The sequence below is a fragment of the Apium graveolens genome, chromosome 6 (assembly GCF_009905375.1).
Source record: "Apium graveolens cultivar Ventura chromosome 6, ASM990537v1, whole genome shotgun sequence".
NCBI classification, from domain to species: domain Eukaryota; kingdom Viridiplantae; phylum Streptophyta; class Magnoliopsida; order Apiales; family Apiaceae; genus Apium; species Apium graveolens.
This window is the reverse complement of record NC_133652.1, coordinates 104,269,972-104,288,290: the sequence shown is the minus strand read 5'-3', so window position 1 is coordinate 104,288,290 and position 18,319 is coordinate 104,269,972.

Below are 18,319 nucleotides of genomic sequence, written 5' to 3'. Positions count from 1 at the left end.
CTGATTCAGTAATGATAACAGGGATGTTCTAGAAGATGTTGGTCATGTTCAACGTGAACCTTTTAGTTTTAACTACTCATTTACCTCTTTTATTTATCTCAACAGTCATCGCAATGTTGGGATATCTTTCATACCTGGCGTCTCCCTTTCTGGGTATCATGCCCCCGGTCTTACACTTCACATTCTTGAAGGTCACTTCCTTCATCCAATTTTCCTAATTTCTTACTTTCTTGTCTCCTCAATCCATCCGTGTTTCCTTATTAATCAATCGATCTATCTCAAATTTTCATCGAATACTGTCAAGTTCAAGGGAATTAACTTTACGTATCGCTTACGCCTTCAAACCTTGAATTTATCTCATGATCAGTCACCATCGCGCTGATGATGACATACTTCTCTATGTTTATTGCAAGGGTTTCTTAGGGTTTCCCATACCTAACTCCCTTATCACTTCTCAACTCTATTTCCTCTATATCCCTTCATACTTCTTCCCTTTTCAGTCTTTTATTTTCGTTCCATTACATCCATTACATGAACCAACACAACATAAGCATTGATTTCAAACATCCCATCATTCTGGATTCGTGTCCCCAGAACGAATCTTGACAACTTTTACAACTTAGATTCATAATTCATCATACTCATCCGCTTTTGTTCTGGCTCTAAAGCTTTTACACTACCTCCATAACCTTGGGAAGTACTTTCCCGAAAACAATTGTTTGAACTTTAATCAGTTTATTATAACCTCTGGCTTTGTGCCTTTCTTGGCCTTTCACCAACGGGTGGCCTCTCTCTTAGGAAGGTAAATGACAAAAATAGTCTTTTGCGCTTCATCAATCATTTAAAATATAAAATCATTCCTCTATTTCCTTTAGCCAGGCTCTTGCCTCGGCTAGCTCAGCTTATTCCTTGGAACTCTGAGAGCTTAGCGACTTAAAGGTCCTGAAAGAATTTCCCACCGCATTGCTTCCTCAGGGTGGTGGTTAGGGATAAAAGTATAAGTTTTGTTTAGGCAGGTCCATGAATTGCCCCATAGGAGTACCGTCCTAGTTCTCCCTATCTTGCTCGACTTTTGTTTTCTCCGTATGAAATGTTTTCTTATCCTCCCCATAATCGGGGTCATCCTACATGTTTTAAATCCTCATTTTCCACTTCAGTATGTTATGGGTTCCTTCTATCTTGATGGCGTCCTCCCTGACTATCACATTCAGGGTTTGCCCTAAATCTTATTCCTCGAACTATGACTTTCATCTAAGATCCAGTCCTTAAGCTCTTGAATATTTGGAACCCAAATTCTGTAGGGATACCTCATTATTCCCTTATCATCTTTCTAGGTATTAATCTCTTCTCCGGTCATTGGTTCTCTGCCTCTATTCATCACTTTTTCTTGGCATCATATGATCTTCTCCAATAATATGGGCTGTATTGCAATCTCAAACAGCTTTTCGGTACCGGCTCCGGTTACCTTCACTTCTATTTCCATTTTCTCCAAATCTCTTATCAACTCTCCCAAAGACATTTTCATCTTAAGTCTCTCATCTCTACTAAGGGCGTTAGCCACCACATTGGCTTTACCTGGCTGATAAATAATCTTATAATCATAATCCTTGATTAGCTCTAACCACCTCCTCTGGCGCATGTTGAGCTCTTCCTGCGTGAAAATGTACTAGAGCACTTATGGCTTATGTAAATCTCGTACTTCTCTCCATACAAGTAGTGCCTCAAATCTTTAGGGCAAAACTATTGCCATGAGCCCAAGCTCATGGGTGGGGATATCGAATTTTATATTCCCTTAATTGTCTTGATGCATACGCGATTACCTTGTTGTGATGTATAAGAAGCACCCTAATTTCTTATGCGAAGCGTCACTACACATCACAAAATCTCCTTTTCCATCTGACAATGCCCTCATAGGGGCCGTCACCAGTCTTTGCTTCAGTTCTTGAAAGTTGTTCTCGTATTTCTCTGTCCATTCAAACTTCTCAGTCTTACGAGTAAGCGCGTTAAAGGGGCTACTATCTTTACGAACTTGAACGAACCTCCAGTAGTAACCGGCCAATCCTACCTCTGGTAGTCGCCCTGACCATGGTCATCAATTCCTCAGTGGTCCTTTATTCATTCTTGTCAGGATCCTCCACGGAATCCTTCTCAGCAATAATCCCTTCTAGGACAACATCTTTAACCGCTATATCCTCAATATGAACATCATCCGGTCCCGTGTTAGGACACTCTATCGATTCCACATTCGGATCTCCTAATAAGTAATAAAACATCATTGCATTGTTGCTCCTCAACCTCAGGGTTCGGAGTCCCGCTACCATATACGATAATGAACTACGCTTTTATCACGATATTTATAAGGGTTCCCATAAGGGTTTTAACTGTCAGTACTACGTTAGGTAGTCCGACTATGAACTTGGCAAGAGTTCTTATTTATCTTTGTGAACTTATTATTTTAACGTCACTTCATCTCTGAGGTTTATAACGCTTAGCTCTGATACCATTTCTGTAACACCCCCAAATCCGGGGTCGGGGATCCGGGTTGTCACGAGTTCCATTTCCCTTAATAACACTCAATCTTAATAAACAAACAACTACTGCGTACTATGACCCCACAATATACACACACACACACCACAAGTTATAGTCTCAGAGATGAATATCCAAAAATAACACGTGTCATTTTATTCCACAATTATATGCCATTACACCTTAAAAGGGTTTCTGAATAAATTTACATTTCTTTGCCATTATTACAATTCATAAGGATACATAAGTCTGGTACATCAAAAGTTGAAAGCCTAGCCTATTGGTAGTTCCTACCTCAGCTACAGCGACATCAACACCTATAGGAAACTGCGGAACGTTTCCTATCCGCTCGCGAATTGGGAGCTTTGTCCTGTTCATCTTGTCTATCTGATATTGTGTGATGAAAGAAGAAAGCAAGGGTGAGCAACAAGCCCGCCGAAATAATATGTATAATGAATAACAATATATGAGCATTCTCATAGCACTCATGAAAGTCTTGGTCAAGAAGAATTGAACCAAGTTGATATCTTAACGCGACCAAGTCGCAAAATATTCAGTATATATATACATATATACTTTTCACAATCTTTGAAATCCTCTGACATGTATAATATACATAGAGTTCCAATATATAACTGTATAAAAATATCGTTGCAAGGTGATCTCATATATCTAACCTTGTCTCAACGTTTTTCTGAAAACCTTTGTCATTCATAAGATAATCATTAACTAGATATAAGTTGAAAAGATGAAGTTACAAGATACTCCAATATACTTATATCTTTTTTCGAATACTACTTGAACTACCACCGTTCAAGGTATAAATAGTTCATCCCATAGATGAAGCTACACGACAAAACTTGTATAGAATCAATCTTTGAAATATCATCAAAATGAAATGAGGTTATGAGATACTTCATTTGATGAAAACATCATTTTGAAAACTCGACCCTGCCAACACTCAACAATCGCCCAGCTGTAGCCTTTCTATCGAAGTGCTCTGGGTAGTGTTGCTGAAATATCCAATTGGATGATGAACTCATTACGGGAGTTTGCCGCGCCAGGAAGACCACTTACGATGATCAGTCGCAGTAGTGCAACCCCAACATTTTCTACATGTAGAGGAGAACAGTCGGATTTACTTGTCAACCGAACCCTGGACTCCTAAGGAATGGACCGTCTTAGCGGAACTTCCGGGCCATTTGGGCCAATAAATAAGGCTGGGCCGGCGCCACTCGACCACTTACGCCACTCCTAGTTCAGATGAAATCCATGACTCTGAAACGTAAAGCTCGTCTCCCCTTTCCCCAAGTAGGAACTTGTTGATACGACTCCACCAAGAAGTCGCATCTAGTTGGAAAGAAAAACTCACCAATATTTCCCAGGCGATGCCTGTTAATGGATTAACTTATTCCAAGAATTTTACTTCCCGAGTGTTGGGTAAGTAATCAAAAACTCTTTTATCAAAACAGCAACCTTGTTGCGAATATAAGAATACATCACGGAGCCGGATCCCTCATATTTTTGAGCGAGTATTTAAATCCCCTTCGAAAGGAAGATCTTAAATTTGAAAACGAGTTTTGGGATCCGCTCTAACTTTTAAAATCATTTTGAAGACTCGAAAACATTTCTAAGAATGTTTGGAGTAATGCGGATTTAATAAAATAAATCATTCCAATATATTAGAAAATATCTGAATATTATTATTTAAATAATATTCCCACAAGGATAATCCTTATAAAAATAATTGAAGTAGAAGTTTTAAAACTTATACTTGAAATGAATAATAAATAACCAAAGATATACTTATACGAAAGTACGATCTTTATTTGAATAATCGAAAATAAGTTTGATTATCAAAACATTATTCTTTAATAAAATAAAGAATATTATTTAATAAAAGAAGCGGAGTCATAAGTCCTCGAATGAATATTCAAAATAATATTCATTTAATAAAATAAGCGGAGTCATAAGTCCTCGAATGAATATTCAAAATAATATTCATTAAATAAAATAAAGTTATCGAATAAACCTTATTCGATTAATAGTTTTGAAAACTATATCTATATACATATAAATATATATATATATATTATACTCCGGAACATCGACTCCCGGTTTGGAAAATGTTCACCTTTGGGTCCCCTATACTAAGGGTATACGCAACTACTGTTTATCTCTAGCATAGGTATTATGCAACTTATAAGCATTTGAATCAACAATTAGATATCAAGATTACGAAACAGGCATGCATATATACCATATCAGCATGCTCCAAAATATCGCAAGATTTTGCTGTTAATAATCATGCACTTATCACAAGATAATGCATATACATATATACATCACAACAACAGTATAACAGGTAGAAAACTTGCCTGAGTGTTCCCGGATAGACTTAAGCTTAGAGTGGGTCCGATAACCTATGAACAACAACATAAGTCGGAATTAAACCCCGGTCACTTAAGAAACTAGACTTTAACCAATTGAACCTTAATGTTCGCTTATGGTCACTTCTACGCTTAACGAATCACATAAGTCGTTCGAGTACCCTCGGCTCCACCATTTTTAATAAATTAACCATTAAGAATTTTAAGGCGATTCTTTCGCGAGTACCCTACCAACTGCCTAATTCACTTTACATAATTGTTTCATACTCCAATTAGTCATTTAAGGGCCTTAACCAAGGTTTCAAAGTAAGGCAAGGGGTAATGGTTCGTTCGCAAAATGCCGTTACTTAAAACTGTCGTTTGTCCTAAACTGTACATCAGATTTAAGCGAACCACATATCAAAACGGAGCTCGTAACATGAACTATCTAATCATGGCAATGGGAAAAACCTAACAGTGAGTTCACGGGTCCTGATGTTAAGAACAAAAGCAGTCTAAGGTAAATCGGGCATTACGACGGCTATGTTTACGCGATTACCAAATTTGTACAACTCCAATTCAATCCACAATCAATGCCACAATCATTACTACAACCAAACTCCATCCATACTCTACTACAACAGCCCCAACATCTCAAGATTTCCAATTTATACTACTCTCAATCATGAACTAAAAGCTTATACTTGAGTTTCATTAACTATAAACAAGATTCAATCATCCAAATTGCTACAAACCCAACCAAACTTTAATCACACAAGCATCATGCTTCTAATGAACTATATTAATCAAAACCACTCCTAAATATTCAAAGTAAAACTAGGGTTTGAAGTTTTATACCTTCCTTGAAGCTTTTAATTCATGGAGGCCTTTATCTATGCTTAAGCTACCTTGACCTTACAAATAAAATCAAGAATTAAAAATTTGTTCTTGAAAGTTACTATTCACCCTAAACTAAAATGATTTGTTTGAGATATAAAACCTTTGATTCAAGCACTCAAACTACTTGCTCTTCTTAGTTATGAAATATAGGATCCAAAGAAACAAACCTCTTGAATTATGATTGAGTGGAGCTTGGGTTTGGAAATTTTTCTTCTTGTTTTTCTTCAAAAAACCGTGAGCAAGGAGATGGGGGGAAGAGAAATGAATGTGTTTGCTTGGTTGCTTTGTTTTTGTTGTTAATTAACCTTTTACCGTGGTAAATTTTGTGTGGCTTATAATCAACCAACAATTCCTTCCCATTGTGTCATGCTTATGTCATCCTCTTATGGTATCTTCCCACACTTGTCTTCTTCTTGTTGGTGTGATGACATCATCATCACTAACCTCTTTGATTAACTCCTAATTACTTGGCTAATGATCGCTGATCTGTTATACGGTTCGCTTAACTTTCGTTTTCGTTTATCGTTTGAGGGATCATACCCGGGATCTTATTACTTGGGTTCGCTTAACCTTTCTCAATACATTATATTCCTTTTATGATCCTCTCTTATAATCCTTGAATTTAAATCCTTTTTATCCTGTTACCTTATACTCAATTCTTTCGGTATCTGGTGGATTTTCGGGAAAAATCAAAGTGTTCGAATTTGGATATCGACGATCTTTACATACACTTATATACCATATAGAGTACTAATAAGATCTCAGAATAAAAATAAAAGAACCCCTACAAAGTGTGGTATGAAAAGTTTTCTTATTCAGCATAATCATCAAAATCACTATTCATAAGGGTTACAAAAAGTCCAAAATTTTGGGGTTATTACACGTAAGGATGTTCGATTCCAAGTAGGCGAAGCCGTTTTGTTGAAGGTGTCACCAAGAAAAGGGTTGTCTAGATTTGGCAAGAAAGGGAAGTTAGTACCTAGATATATAGGTCCTTTTGAAATTTTGAGTCAAGTGGGGAAGGTAGCCTATGAGTTAGCCTTACCACCTCAGTATCAGCATGTGCATAATGTGTTCCATGTGTCGTTGCTTAAGAAGTACAATCCTGACGCCAGCCATGTGATAGAATATGAACCTGTAGAAATTCAGGCAGACATGTCATTTGTGGAGCAACCTGTCAAATTACTCGACTAGCAAGTAAAGAGTCTTAGGAATAAGTCGGTAAGGTTAGTGAAAGTACTTTGGAGGAACCCCAGGGTTGAAGAATCAACTTGGGAGTTAGAGTCTGATATGCGTTCCCGGTATCCTCATATGTTCTCTTAGATTCTGGGGATATAATCCCTTAAGGGGGAGAGGATGTTACGATCGGCATTTTGTGTAATATTATTTGTGGACTTGGTACAATATTAGAGCCTAATGTAATTATATTAAATGATTGTACGTTTGTGTGACTGAAAATTTCTGCATTATAAATTTATTTTATGTAGTATATGATTTTTCAAAGTAAAAGTTTATTTATTTCTCTTATTTTTGATTTATAAGGAATATCCTAAACCTTGGAGAAATTCTCTTTTAAAAGTTATTTTGTTCACAAATTTCAAAAGTGATTTTATAAAATTTTTAAAAATCCAAGTTATTTTATGGTAAAAAATTTATAATTTTTGAACTTGTATTTTATTTTATAAAAATAAATCTTTAAAAATTTTATTTGTTATAATTAGCAAATTACATGGAAGTCCTTGCATGCAAACCACTCTTCTATTCTCTTCAAGGACAAAGAAGATATTTCCAAACCCTCTAACTCATAATTTACTAGCCAAATTACCTCCTTGACCTTGCATGCAAGATAGCCTAACTCTAGCTAGAGGATTACTCTTGTCATTTCCCAAACCCACTCACATTATAGTCAAATCAAAGACATAAAAATAAATCAAAGAGTGATCACCACTCCACTTTCACCCCACCACTTCACTCTTCCCTTCTTCTCCTCCCTCCCTCTCGACTTTCTCCCCCTCCCTCTCGGCCCTTCCAAAACCGAGGCCCCCATTCCCTTCTCTCTTCATTTCTTCACTCAAACAATCATCCTATAATCAAGTAATCTTACTCCCTACATGTTGTTCTTGTATATCTCAAGAGTTTAGAGTAGAAAACTTATGTGTTGACCTTGCATGGTGGTGTTTTTGTTAAACTCAAAGTGAATATCCTTGATTCTTGTGAATTCAAGGCTTTCACCATGAGTTATAGTATCAAAGGGTTGAGAATGGCTAGACATGAGTGTGTTACACTCATGCAAATGTTGTTTTCACCCTAATCCATTCGGCCATGACTTGATAGGAGCCGAATGGATGGTGTTTTGGTTACCTTGTTTCATTTTATGTGTTTTTGTGATGATAACATGAAAATCTTAGTAAAAATATCTTGGTAAAAACCTTTGCATGCTAGGTGGTCATTTAGATATAATCCATGATAGGCTTGCATGTCGAATTATAATGAGAATTTATTTGGAAATCATGTTGTTTTGGTTTGTAAGACTCGAAGTCATGCATGCATGTAGATCACACTTGAATGTTTGGAAGTTCTTGATCATTCAGATTGATATTTTGTTAGTAAACCTTAATTTTAGTTAAGTTAAGATATTAATTAAGAATTTTGCACCTTAATATGTGATGTTATCTCGTTTATACTTATCAAGAAGGTTAAAGTTGTTGTCCTTGAAAACATGATGACTTGTAATTTGTGTAATGTGATTTCTTTTGTTTTGCTATGTTGCATGTAATAACCCCAATTTTCGGAATTTTTGAAGCATGGATGAATAGTAACTTTTGCTAATGATGCTGATTAAGGAAAATTATCAGACCACGCTATATAGGAGTACTGTTATGGAAATTCTAAGATCGTATTAGTATTCCATAAAGTAAATAAGTGTATGTAAAGATCGTCAGAATCCAAATCCGCACACTTTGATTTTTCCCGAAAATCCACCGGATACCGAAAGAATTGAGTATAAGGTAACATGATAAAAAGGATTTAAATTCAAGGATTTTTAGAGAGGATCATAAAAGGAATATAAAATATTGAGAAAGGTTTAGGGGAACCTAAGTAATAAGATCCCAGGTATGATCCCTCAAACGATAAACGAAAATAAAAGATAAGCGAACCGTATAACAGATCAGCGGTCATTAGCCAAGTAATTAAGGGATTAATCAAAAAGGTAGTGGATGATGATGTCATCACATGACACAAGCTTGCTTGCATAAGCATGACAAAGGAGTTTTGTTTGTTGGGTGATTTTGGGCCATACAAAATTAACCATGGTAAAAAGGTTAAAACAAATTTTAAGACAAAAAGAAGAATCAACCAAGCAAATAACATAAATCAAAAAGAGAAGAGTTGACTTTGCAAGAAGAAGCTCTCGGCCAAAATAAACAAAGCAACTTCAAACTGCCATATCTCCTTCAATACTCACTCAAATATTGTGTTCTATAGCTCGTTGGAAAGCTATTGAGATGGCCTACAACTCTTGTTCACAAGTCTCGTCCAAATAAGTATGGTAAGACCCTCATTTTTACAGTTCTTTAAATCGTACTTTTAGAAACTTCAAAGCCTAACTTTGTGTTCTTGATTTCTTTGGAAAGATCAAGCTTGTAGGAGGCTTCCTAAGGCTTCCTAGCAACTTAACACCTCCCAAGGAAGGTATAAACATCAAACCCTAGCCTTTACTTTATTTGTTAGTAAGTTTAATTGTTGGTTTTGTGAAATGAGAAGCATATATTTTGATTATTAGTAGTTTGGTTTGATTTGGAAGTGTTTTGGTAATTAAAGCTTGATTATAGTTCATATGTCTTGATTGTGTTTGTTTGAGTTGAAAAACTTGGAGGTTATGGACTGATGTTATATGGTTTAGGTGAAGTCTTGTTGTATTGATGGTTATGAGTTGGTTGGTGGTTGATTGGAGTAGTTTAAACTTTGGTAATCGCGTAAACATAGCCGTCGTAATGCCCGATTTACCTTAGACTGTTTTTGTTATTAACTTCAGGACCCGTGAACTCACTGTAATATTCTTACCATTGTCATGTTTATATAGTTCATATTACGAGCTTCGTTTTGATATGTGGTTCGTTTGAATCCGATGTACGGTTTAGGAGAAACGACCGTTTTAAGTAACGGCGTTTCGCGAACGAACCATTACCCCTCGCCTTACTTTGAAACCTTGGTTAAGGACTTTAAATGACTAATTGGGATATGAAACAATTATGTTAAGTGGATTAGGCAGTTGGTAAGGTACTCGCGAAAGAATCTCCTTAAAACTCTTAATGGTTAATTTATTAAAAATGGTGGAGCCGAGGGTACTCGAACGACTTAGGTGATTCGTTAAGCGTATGAGTGACCATAAGCGAACGTTAGGGTTCAATTGGTTAAAGTCTAGTTTCTTAAGCGACCGGGGTTTAATTCCAACTTATGTTGTTGTTCATAGGTTATCGGACCCACTCTAAGCTTAAGTCTATCCGGGAGCACTCAGGCAAGTTTTCTACCTGTTATACTGTTGTGGTGATATATATATGTATATGCATTATCTTGTGATAGATGCATGTTGGTTAATTAGCAAATTTTGCGATATATTGAAGCATGCTGAGATGGTATATATATGCATGTCTGTTTAGTAATCTGGTTATCTATCTGTTGATTTCAATGCTTATAGTTGTATAATACCTATGCTAGAGATAAGCAGTAGTTGCGTATACCCTTAGTATAGGGGACCCAAAGGTGAACATTTTTTCTAAACCGGGAGTCGATGTTCCCGAGTATAATATATATGTATATATATATTGATATAGTTTTCAAAACTATTAATCGAATAAGGTTTATTCGATAACTTTATTTTATTTTATTAATGAATATTATTTTGAATATTCATTCGAGGGCTTATGACTCCCTTTATTTTATTAATGAATATTATTTGAATATTCATTCGAGGGCTTATGACTCCCTTTATTTTATTAATGAATATTATTTTGAATATTTATTCGAGGGCTTATGACTCCCTTTATTTTATTAATGAATATTATTTTGAATATTCATTCGAGGGCTTATGACTCCCTTTATTTTATTAATGAATATTATTTTAAATATTCATTCGAGGGCTTATGACTCCCTTTATTTTATTAATGAATATTATTTTGAATATTCATTCGAGGGCTTATGACTCCCTTTATTTTATTAATGAATATTATTTTGAATATTCATTCGAGGGCTTATGACTCCCTTTATTTTATTAACGAATATTTTTTTGAATATTCATTCGAGGCTTATGACTCCGCTTATTTTATTAAATAATATTCTTTATTTTGTTAAAGAATAATGTTTCGATAATCAAACTTACTTTTGATTATTCAAATAAAGATAGTACTTTCGTATAAGTATCTCTTTGGTTATTTAATATTCATTTCAAGTATGAGTTTTAACACTTCTACTTCGATTATTTTTATAGAGATTATCCTTTTTGGAAATATTATTTAAATAATAATATTCAGATATTTTCTAATATATTGGGACTGATTTATTTTAATAAATCAGCAGTACTCCAAACATTCTTAAAAATGTTTCGAGTCTTCGAAATGATTTTAAAAGTTAGAGCGGATCCCAAAACTCATTTTTATATTTAAGATCTTCCTTTCGAAGGGGATTTAAATATTCGCTCAAAACCTGAGGGATCCGGCTCTGTGGTGTATTTTATATTCTCAACGAGGTTGCTGTTTTGATAAATGAATTGATTACTTACCCAAAGTTTGGGAAGTGAGTCCATCTATTGAGTCGGCATAAGCAACATGGGCTCAGTGGGCGTCCATGAAAGTGTAAGTGGCTCAGTGGGAGTCCATCAAATGCGTAAGTGGCTGAGTGGCAGTCCAGCATAAGGTCCTATTGCGGCCAGGGTGATGACCAGTGGAGAATTCGTCCATCTACTAGTAGAAAAGGTTACTTATTGGTATCTTTGCCTGATCAGCAAGATATCAGGTTTATGTCAAGGTTTTCTCCTTTCCAAATTCATTGGATATTGCAACTCTGTTTATAATTTTCATAACAGAGGTTTTCAAGGAGTGTATGAAATGTATATATATATATATATATATATATAAGTGAATATATATATTGGGACTTAATGAAGTACCTCGTAACTTCATTATTTATAATGATATTCAAAGACTGAATCTATTCAAATCTTGTCTTGTAGTCTCATCAGTGTGATGAACTTTTGAAACTGGTTATAACTTAAACGGTGGTAGTTCAAGTAGTATCTGGAAAATATATAAGTTTATTGGAGTATCTTGTAACTTCATCTTTTAAACTTATATCTGGTTAATGATTATCTTATGCATGACAACGATTTTCACAAAAACGTTGAGACAAGGTTAGATATATGAGATCACCTTGTAACGATATTTTTATACAGTTATAAACTGGAACTCTGTGTATATTAGGCATGGAAGAGGACTTCCAAGATTTTGAAAAGTATATAAGTATATATACTGAATATTTTGCGACTTCGTCGCATTAAGATATCAAACTTGGTTCATTTCTTCTTGACCAAGACTTTCATGAGTATTATGAGAATGCTCATATATTGTTAATTATTATACATATTATTTCGGTGGGCTTGTTGCTCACCCTTGCTTTCTTTTTCATCACACAACAACAGATAGAAAAGATGAACAGGGCCAAGCTCCCGATTCGCAAGCGGTTAGGAAACGTTCCGCAGTTTCCTGTAGGCGTTGATGCCGTTATAGCCGAGGTAGGATCTACCAATAGGCTAGGCTTTCAACTTTTGATGTACCAGACTTATGTATATTTATGAATTGTAATAATGGCAAGGAAATGTAAATTTATTCAGAAACCCTTTTAAGGTATAATGGCATATAATTGTGGAATAAAGTGACTTGTATTATTTTTTTGGTATTCATCTCTGAGACTATAACTTGTGGTGTGTGTGTATATTGTGGGGTCACAGTATGTAGTAGTTGGTTGTTTATTAAGATTAAGTGTTATTAAGGAAAATGGAACTCGTGACAACCCGGATCCCCGACCCCGAATTTGGGGGTGTTACAGAAATGGTATCAGAGCCAAGCGTTATAAACCTCAGAGATGATGTGACATTAAGATAATAAGTTCACTAAGATAATAAGAACTCTTGCCAAGTTCATAGTCGGGCTACCTAACGTAGTACTGACAGTTAAAACCCTTATGGGAACCCTTATAAATATCGTGATAGAAGCGTAGTTCGTTATCGTATATGGTAGCGGGACTCCGAACCCTGAGGTTAAGGAGCAACAACGTGATGATGTTTTATTACTTATTGGAGATCAGATTGTGGATCCGATAGAGCGTCCTAACGAGGGACCGGATGATGTTCATATTGAGGATGTAGCGGTTAAGGATGTTGTCCTAGAAGGGATTGTTGCTGAGAAGAATCCCATGGAGGATCCTGACAAGAATGAATAAAGGACCATTGAGGAATTGATGACTATGGTTAGGGAAACTACCAGAGGTAGGATTGGTCGGTTACTACTGGAGGTTCGTTCAAGTTCGTAAAGATAGTAGCCCCTTTAACGCGGCTTACTCGTAAGACTGAGAAGTTCGAATGGACGGAGAAATACGAGAACAACTTTGAAGAACTGAAGCAAAGATTGGTGACGTCCCCTATGATGGCGTTGCCAGATGGAAAAGGAGATTTTGTGATGTGTAGTGACGCTTTGCATAAGGAATTAGGGTGCTTCTTATACAGCACAATAAGGTAATCGCGTACGCGTCAAGACAATTAAGGGAATATAAAGTTCGATATCCCCGTCCATGAGCTTAGGCTCGTGATAATAGTTTTACCCTAAAGATTTGAGGCACTACTTGTATGGAGAGAAGTGCGAGATTCACAAACCATAGGAGCTCTAGTACATTTTTACGTAGAAAGAGCTCAACATACGCCAGAGGAGGCGGTTAGAGCTAATCAAGAATTATGATTGGGAGATTCTTTATCATTCGGGGAAAGCCAATGTGGTGGCTGATGCCCTTAGTAAAAAGGAGAGACTCAAGATAATAATGCCTTTTGGAGAGTTTATAGGAGATTTTGAGAAAATGAAAATAGAAGTGAAGGTAACCGGAGCCGGTACCGAAAAGTTGTTTGAGATTGCAATACAGTTCAAATTATCGGAAAAGAACATATTGTGCCAGAAAAAGTGATGAATGAAGGCAGAGAGCCAACAATTAGATAAAAGATTAATACCGAGAAAGATGATAAGGGAATAATGAGGTATTCCTACAGAATTTGGGTTCCAAATATTCAAGAGCTTAAAGATGAGATCTTAGATGAAAGTTAGTTTGAGGAATAAGATTTAGAGCAAACCCTGAACGTGATAGTCAGGGAGGTTGACATCAAGATAGAAGAACCCATAACATAATGAAATGGAAAACAAGGATTTTAACGTATAAGATAACCCTGATTGTGGGAGAAGGATGAAACATTTCATGCTGAGAAAACAGAAGTCGAGCAAGATAGGGAGAACCGGGATGGTACTCCTATAGGGCAATTCATGGACCTGCCTAAACAAAAATTATACTTTTATTCCCAAACACCACCCTGAGGAAACAATGTAGTGGGAAATTCTTTCAGGACCTTTAAGTCACTAAGCTCTCAGAGTTCCAAGGAACAAGCTGACCTAGCCGAGGCAAGAGCCTGGACAAAGGAAATAGAGAAATGATTTTATATTCTAAATGATTGATGAAGCGCAAAAGACTGTTTTTGTCACTTACCCTCCTAAGAGAGAGACCACCCGCTGGTGAAAGACCAAGAAAGGCACGGAGCCAGAGGTTAGAATAAACTGATTAAAGTTCAATCACTTATTTTCGGGAAAGTAATTTCCAAGGTTATTGTAACGACTGGGAACTTTACGTTTATATTATATCATGATTATAATAAAATATGTGAATTAATGTGTCATTTATGTGTGATTATCTGATAAACCCTAACTGTTACGTGATACGTGTATTCCATGTCATTTCTGTATTTTAAGGTATTTTTCAGATATTTTATTATGCATTTATAGGTTTTATTTCAAACATTTTATGACCCAAACAATGATTTTAAAGCCAGTATTTCAAATAAAATAATGGGCCTTATTTTTTATCAAATGGCTTTTACAATCGCCTTGTTCTGAACATCTAGATAATTTATAAATTTTCTCGTTTTGCGAAAAATGATTTTTTTGGGCCCCATTGGGTGTCAAAAACCCCACAAAAATCACATTTTTATTTTTATAAAATTATAGGACTTTCATTTATATTATTTCTTTGCATTTTTGTATTATTCACAATTTTTGGAAATTTTTGGCATATATATTGCATATATAAAATATTTATAAATTAAATTTTAATACTCAAAAATTATAAAAATTAGGGCCCGATATTTTTATTTAATATATAATTAGCCCCTTAATTTTAATTAGGAGTATTATTTTTACTACTATAAATAGCCTAATTTATATTTAATTAATTATAATTAATCATTAAAATCTGCAAAATTACCAAAAATTCTCTGAAATCGGGTCGGGAAGAACAGGTTCGGGTCGAAGAATCAAGTCGTGATTTCTCACTGATTACAGCATCAAATCGTGTGATTCAAGTACTCAAATCGAAGGTTGTGATCCGTTCTTTTGGTTTCTTGCATCAATTTCACGTTTTATTGCATCATTTTTTATTTTTGATTTTTAGGGTTTATGTTCGAATTAGGGCTTTTTGATTTTGGGGTTATTGTGATGTTTTGATGATTGATATAGCTTTGTTAGATGATTTACAGTCGATTCATGGTGTTTAATTGAACAAACGATGCTTGGATAGTGATTCACGAATTCTAGGGTTTAGGTCGAATTTTCAAAACACAACTCGATGATTTCTGTGAATATTTGGTTCTTGTAATGTTAGGGCTTTGATTGTATATGTTCTTAGCTTCATTTTGCACTATATAACGTTTGATTTTATGTACGATTCTGCAAATTCGATTTTTGGCCGGAGTTTATGTCGATTTTGCCGGAGAAGTTGATTCAGGAGTTATTCTGTGATATTTTGGCCGTGGTTGGATTGCTGTGTTGATTTGCAATGAAAAGCACTCAAAAACAGCACCAAACAGTGTTGATTTGGGGCTGATCGGAGCTTGGCCGGACTCCGGGAACTCACCGGAATCTGGAAAAATTCCGGCGTGTTCTTGGTGACCCGAAATCCAACCCGTTTGACCCGTTCGGATTACCCGGTTTTGATCTGTTTTTGTCAGAAACCAATTTCTGACAACTGTTTCAGAAATTTTGATTTTTATTTTATTTTTATTAATTTTAAAAATCAGTTTTATTTATTTTGTAAATTGATTAATTAATTATTTAATTAATTAATTTATATTATAAATAATTCTGAATTATTTTCTAAAAATCAGATTGAATTATTTTCTTAATTATTTATTATTTATTTATTACTTATTAATTATTTAAAAGTGATTAATTATTTTGATAATTAATCAAATAATTTTCAATAAATCATAATAAATTCAATTTAATTTCAAAAATTATAGAAAAATTATTTTTAATTCTGATTTTCTTAAATGATGATTTAAAAATTATTTTTGGGTTTTAAAAATTAGTAATAATTATTTATAATGATTAATAAATGGAATTATCAGTATTTAATTAATAATCATTCAACCGTTAGTCCGTTTTGCGTGAAACGAAAGCCTGTTAACTCAAAAAAATGAATCCTTTTCATTAAAAATAATATCAAAGCTTAATTTTTTTTAGAAGTTAGTTGATTTTGTGACTTGTTTGATTATCAGTCAAGTTACGTGCCGAGACGAGTCCGAAAAATTCCGGAAAAATGGGAAACGAGTCAGATAATGATCAGTTGAGCAATCAGCGTGTCGATTTTGGTTTTAAAAATTATTTTAACCATAAAAATGATTATATGCTTATGTGCTTATGTGTATTACGTGGTTAATCGAGTCTTACTTGCTTATATGTAATACATGAGTCAGTCATAAGCGCATGGGTAGATGTTAGGATCAGTTTGAAGTCGATTCAAGATGCAAATGAAGTACGACGTGACTTAACCAGTCTGTTTTGCCAACAGAAGCTAAGCCAACCAGGCCAGTTGAGTCGGTAATAGTCCAAGGTGATAGACATAAGTGATTCAATTGCAGTAAGTCGCGCAGAAGGCAAGTTTTTCCTCTATTCTACTTTCGAAATAGTGATATTGATTCAAATATTTATCACATTTACATTCTCTTGATTATTGTTCTTGATCACTAATATACAATCCATATTCCTTTGTTCATATTTCATTTCAATTCTTGATTTCTCTGTTTCTTTTGATTCTTGATTCATATTCTGTTGGTAACACATGGAGATTGATATATTCTAGTGTTTGGAATATATCAAAGCATACCGATTATCCCGGTTGCTGAGCGATGGACTGGATAAGGATATTTTGTGATTGAGTGTGTCTTAATCCTGAGGACCGGGATGACTAGTGCCTCGACGTGGGCCGTAGTGCCTGGGTACCCGACTGGATCTATATACTGAGATATGGATCTGCATTATATTCTGACTGATCAGCAGAATATAGATGCGAACTTGTGTCCAGTTTAGTTTATTTGTACTCGCCAGTAATGGCCTTCTTTCTATTCTCGTGAGGTTATATCTTGGCAGACATACCTGGGATGGCGGATTCATTTAAAATGCTTTAACACTGTTTATATGTTTGTGGACTTGTTGAGCAACTTTTGGCTCACCCTTTTTGTTGTTATTCACCTTATTGTTTTCAGTTAAGAAGGAATATGAAACCAATCAGGACTCGAGTGGTAAAGAAGCGAGTCAAGCCTCGGGATCCTCTTATACCCAAGGTGTTGATCCCAATCCAGGAAGAAAGCTTTGAGTTGCCCGAGCAGGTGGAGTGTTGATAGATAGTAGGTGTGTGTGTTTGAATAAAAGTTGAACTTAGCTTAAAATGAATTAGACAATGGTTTGTAATAAAGAGAGTTTGTGAGACTTTGAATGTTGGTTTGTAATAAAAGTAGTTAGTGGTTTTTGTTTTCATACTTCAACCTAAAAAGATCCTGGTTAGTGTTAAAGGGGTTTAATTTCATTTCTTTATTAATTGTTAATCAAATTGTACAGGTTTGGTGATTAGCTAGTAACCCCCAGACTTATACCCCGGGTCTGGAGGGCGTTACAGGTTTGGTATCAGAGCTGTAGGTTTGGTCCCTGAAAACAAGAACATTAGGATTAAGATAGGATAAGGAGATCACATAAGATAGGGATAGTCAAATTAGGATGAAAAGTGTTAGGATTTAGGTCAGATTAGAATAGGGAAATAATCTTAGGATTGTTAATGACCTTTTCTTTTCTTTGGTATATTATCAGATGGCATCTTCTGGTTATTCTGCATCTTTCGAGAGGACAGTCACTGGGCCAGTAGCACCAGCCATACCTCCAGTATCT